Source organism: Vulpes vulpes, chromosome 13 (genome assembly GCF_048418805.1).
Source record: "Vulpes vulpes isolate BD-2025 chromosome 13, VulVul3, whole genome shotgun sequence".
Taxonomy (NCBI): Eukaryota; Metazoa; Chordata; class Mammalia; order Carnivora; family Canidae; genus Vulpes; species Vulpes vulpes.
The window spans coordinates 52,371,326-52,377,325 of NC_132792.1; positions in this window are offsets into that span (position 1 = coordinate 52,371,326).

Consider the following 6,000-nt stretch of genomic DNA (forward strand, 5'->3'; position numbering starts at 1 on the left):
GTCTTTTTTTTTAAAGACGGACTTTTTAAAAAAAAGTTACTATTCTTAAAGGGGTGCCTGGGTGGTTCAGTGGTTGAGCTGAGTGTCTGCCTTTGGCTTAGGTCTTGTTACCGGGACCCTGGGATTGAGTCCCATATCAGTCTCCCTAGGGGAGCTTGCCTCTCCTTCTACCTATGTCTCTGCTTCTCTCTCTCTGTGTCTCATGAATATATAAAATCTTAAAAAAAAAGTTACTACTTTTAGTTACTGTCACATCCTTCTTTATCACTGTTAACTCTTTTTGTATTCTTATCTGCCATGGGGTTGTTCCATCAAGATAAAATAATACATTGTTAATATTTTGGATGTTTGCCAGTTAGAAATGATATCTTAATAAAATTTTCACGTATGGTTGAGTTTGAGCATCTTGTCATATGTTTCATTCTTCTGTTTATTGTTTGTTCACATTGGTTGCTCATGTTTCTATCTGGTTCTTGTTGGGTTTTTGCCTCAATTTTTAGGATATCCCAATGTCATGAAAATATCATCCCCTTGCCTATGATATTGTTATAAATATCTTTTCTTAGTTTGTCCTTTCAGTTTATGATATTTATTCTTATGTAAGTTTTAAAAAAATTTTAGTTTAATCAAACTTACTATTCCTTTTATTGTTTTTAAATGATGAATCAGGGATATTTTTCCAATTCCCAAGTTATAAAGAAATTTACTCTTATTTTATTTCTCTGTGTATAATTTTCTTAATTTAAGTTTTATATTTTAGATCTCGGATCTCTTTGGAGTCAGTGTGAAATGAAACTTCAATTACCTTTTTCCAAATGGCTATCCTTTATTTCAATGGTATTTAAAAATATCCATCTTTTCCTCACTTATTTACAATGCCATCTTTGTTGTATAAAAGAATATATTTTTAAAGATCAAAAGTTCACACAAATATTTCTGGTATCAGAGCTAGATGTTCTCTTTAGTATTCAACAGACACAAACTGCCTTCATTTTCAAGTAACGTCAACTCAAACTCATCCTTAAATTTGGCTATAGAAATTTCATGTTAGGTTTTATCTAAATGTAAACAGGTTAAGAGCAGAGGCAAAATTTCCAAGACACTATCTTATGCCATACTACAAAGATGTATAAGGCATAGATTTTGTAACTAGGAGCTTATGGTCTAATGAGAGAGACAGGTACACAAAGACTTTTTCAATATAGTTTCAAAATAAAGATTACTGATCTATGCACAGCATTTGCAAAGATATATATGTGGACTTAGGATTCTTCAATAGAATGTAAAAAACAGTGAAGGCAAGATAAGACAATTATATTTATTTTATGTCTGCTCCTTGATTATTAGTCTTCTTTGTTTTAATTTTATTTTCAAAGTCGAGCTAGAAGACCTGGACTAGTGAGGGTGAGTGGATGTAAATAAGGAAAGAAAATTACTTGTGTGAAAGGCAGAGCACAAGGGTAATGGGCTCTTTAGGTTCTGGTGAAGAAGGAACTCTGCATTTCATGTTTAAGGCCAGGATATCTTATGAAAACAGAAAGACTTTGATTCCTCTATTTAGTATCTGAGACTTTTCCTTACATGGGCAGAGGTTTGCTCTCTGGGTGACTCCTCACCCCAGGGCCTGCAATGCTTGATTAGATAGCATACTTTTCAACCATGTGGTGATGTGGACTTGCTTTCTGCCTTAGGTTTTTAACTTTTAATTGACACCACTGCCCTTTGGGGTTTAGAAGGAATTTTATTACAGGCAAAGGGTGGTTTTAATTCTCCAGTAAGAAGGTCAATTAAAGATAATTTTTCTTTCTTCCTGCTTAGCATTGGCATGATTGGAAAATGAAGAACATCTCATCTGTCAGATGCTGAGGAAACTAACTGGAGGGTAGATGCCTGGGACAAAGGCATGGGAGCTATTTCATCACTGGAGAAGCTGTTCAGGAAGAGCCGCTTGTAAAGGCATTTCTCCTTCAGAACAAATGCCCATTCCAGACTAGCATTGTATATTGAAATGCTGCCCTGGGGAGAGAAGTGGAAAAAAAGGAATGTTAAAGAGATGTCTTAGCTAATAGCTCATGTGAGAAATAGCATGTCATTTCTCAATCAATGTCATTTCTAAGTCCTGCAAGGAAATTATTTATGGGGAATGGTTATGGGGCCTGTTCATACATCATTTTGATCCATATCTGCCCCTTAGGTTTGGTCAGAGATATAATTTTAAAAAATCACCTTCAGCTGCTCCTCTGGAGTTTGGTTGGAGTGTTCATATGACTTTTCAGGTTGAGGTTGTATTTATATTCATGGAATTACTATATTTACTTCCTTACAGTACAGTTGAGGGGAATATTGAAACACTTATCATAAGGCATGATAACATTATATGAATCAGAGATGGAAAAAAAATAAAATTGACCACCTAGTTACAAAACAGAATTTGTGTACTTTCACCTTCCAAATATACGTCCATCAGAAGAGGAACATGGTAGCCTATTGTTTCTCAAGGGTTTCCAAGTCAACTAATTCTTTTTGATGTTTGGCTCATCAAATAGGGGAATTATAACCACTATATGTTAATAAGTTTTTGAGTACTTAGCTTGTACTACACATGGTGGGTTTAATATATACAGTATTTAATTTAATTTAATTCTCACATCAACTTTATATGATATGTACTATTCTCTTCATTACAGCTCTGAAATCTGAGGGCTACACGAGTTTAATAACTTGCACAAAGTGACAAAACTACTAAGATTTGGACGTAGGGCTGTCTGATTCCAAAGCACATGTCCTTAGCAACTATGCTTAATTTATGTGGAAACCAAAACAAAATTTTGGATTTGGAACTCTGTTTTAGACTTAAAATACGTGTTAGAAATTTGATGTGATGTTTTGGGCAATAATGAGAAGTCACTACCAATGATTTAAGGTCTGGATACCAGTTCCTGTGGCATAGTGTGTATATTTATTTAGCAATGTGTCTATGAATGAACAAACAGGCTTTTAAGATTTTGACTAAGAGATTGGTATTTATGCATGTATAGATAAAGACATATATAGGAATTTCTCAACTGATCGGATTATTGCAGTCTGTAAGCTTATTATGAACTCAGTACACAATTCCGTATAGGATCAATGTTATTTATTCATCATGTTTATGTATTAAGACCAATCCATAAAAAAACCATACTTTTATCTGTTGTTATGGCCATTTCCCCAAACTCATAAATGGTGAATGAAATATAGTAGACAACAACAAAAATATTTTGTTGAATAAGTAAATGAATAAATGAATGAAAAATTGAAGGATATTAGCAATTACATTAAAGATATAATGTTATTTATATTATTGCTTACATTGGAAGATATATTCAGAATTCTAACTTGGGATATCTGTAACTTATCTTTCTCTCCTTCATTCCTGTATACACAGAAGTATGGGTGGAGACCTTTCATCAGGTCACTAATTTAGTTTCCACAATTAGGGAAGAGGTCTCTGGCAGGCCTGGATGAAGGACTGACAAGGTCAGAGGTTGGAAATAGAGGCTCTAGGAAAGCACAGGAAGGATCTAGGAAGGATCTTGGAGAGGCACAAATGGTGGTAGTGGACTGTCAGAACAGATGTGCGGGTGTGGAAGGAAAGAACGGCAGGAAATCCTTACTATGGTGAAGTGGGAAAAAGAACTGCTGCTGCCTGCCTTTCAGCATGCAAGAATTTTGTGTAAATCAGGATGGTATACGTGTGTGTGCATGCATGTGTAAAATGGGAAAAGATGATTTTTATTGTAGATTCATCACAGAAATCAGTCTCACCATTTTATAGCCATAGAATAACATGGTTTCATACTTCAAATCTCAAACCAGTCATAAGAAGCAATTCTCAAGAGACAGGAAATTCAGCTATACCAGACTAACAGGATATGTGTCAGACAATTTTGTTTCCCAGTTTACATATGTTTCGATGAAGACTTGATTGCTCTAAAACTTATATTAATATTTCCCACTGTTGTGTCAATAGTATCCAGGTATTGCAGTCTTTGCTAGAATCCTCTCCTTTGGCCCATACCCAAGTCATTTCTCAACAGAAAGTCAGTTAATAAAAGAAGCTTTTTAATCCTTTCAGTCCATCAAGATACAATTTTGCGCATTGTAGTAGTACGCTTACAGAAAAATGTTCCAGAAAGCCATTAAAGAAGTATACAGGTCTAAATCTCAAACTACTAGAGTATACTCAATGGATCTCAAAGTAGAATCATTCCAATCAAGAGTTTTATAAAAACAACATCAATCTAAAGTCATTCTTGTGTTTTCTCCTAAAATAAGTAAATTAGAATGTGGGTCTTGGGTTTTTTCCTCAAATTTTCTTTGTCACCTTTTATTTTGGAATGCATTTTTGTTATAATCAGCAATAACTTTTGCCGTTTATCAAAATCCATTCAAATTAACTTAAGCAAAAATGGGAATATGTTAAAAGTAAACATCACCCTAGTGAGAGGAAGTGAAGTCAGAAAGAGCTGAAGCCAAAATGAAATGTCATTCCAATCCACTGCATCCTCATTCTCTCTGTCTCCCTCCCTCTGGGTCTATGAGGTATCTCTGTTGTCTTTTTCTCTGATCTCCTTCACTTTCCTCTCTCTTAGCAGGTTGACTTACTTGTGCATGTACTATAAAATGGCCTTCCTGGACCCCTAACTGTCCACTCAGTTTGATGCTAACAGAGATGATGTACAATCGCCAAATAAATTTCTGGGAGAGAAAATCTGAATGGTTTGAGTCAGATTTCTACTGGATTGACCATCTGCAGCCAACGAGGAGGCAAGTTGATGACTGCAAGAGTCAATTACCAGAGATGGCAGTGACGGAATTTTTACAGGAGGAGGAGAAGAAGGAGAAGGGGGAGGAACAGATCATCAAAGATAGCAACAACAGCAGCAAACCCTTGTATAGCATTTACTATAAGCCATGCAAGGCCCTAAGCGCCTTGCACGTATCAACTCAAATAGTAGGAAGGCATTGGTTGTCTCAAAAGGTGCTTACACAATTTAGCATTTCTCAAAGTCTAGATATGTGTAGACCATACAGACTATAAAGATTGCTCTTTATGTGTATTCAAATAATATCTGAATGTAACTTTTTTGTGACTTCTGTTTAAAGAAAAACAATTATTTCATAGATAAATAGGTCTTGAGTAGTCTGTGATTTTATCTTTCTTTTCTCTCCAACTCCATTTGTTTTGATATTCTTAATCATTTTATGTTACTTTTTCTAGTTATAAAGATTCCTAAAGATTGTGGGCTCCTTTTTGCTGTGTCTCATGTACTTATAGGACAGATTGGTATTGCAGAAAGAATAAGGTCTTTGGGGTCAGGAAGAAAAGGGTTTAAATTTTGGGACGGTTGGGTGGCTTAGTGGTTGAGTGTCCACCTTTGGCTCAGGGTGTGATCCCAGAGTCCTGGGATTGAGTCCCATATTGGGCTCCTTGTATGGAGCCTGCTTCTCCTGTCTCTGCCTTTCTCTGTATCTTTCATGAAGAAATTAAAAAAAAAAAAAATCTTAAAAAAAAAAAAAAGAAAAAAAGGAAAAGGGCTCAAATTCTAACTTTGTCACTTCTATTTCTAGGACCTAGAACACATCTTTTAATGTCTTTGTGTACTGGTTTCTTCAAGTTAAAATGCAGACACAGTGTTACATGTAGGATTATAAGCGATGCTTATAAAGGGTCTGGTGCATAGTAAGCCTTCAGTACTTCTCACATATTAATATTTCCATATATGTGTTCGTGGGGATCCCTGGGTGGCTCAGCGGTTTAGCGCCTGCTTTTGGCCCGGGGCGCAATCCTGAAGTTCCAGGATCGAGTCCCATGTCTGGCTCCCGGCATGGAGCCTGCTTCTCCCTCCTCCTGTGTCTCTGCCTCTCTCTCTCTCTCTATGTCTATCATAAATAAATAAATAAATAAATAAACAAACAAATAAATAAATCTTTAAAAAATAATATTTCCATATATAT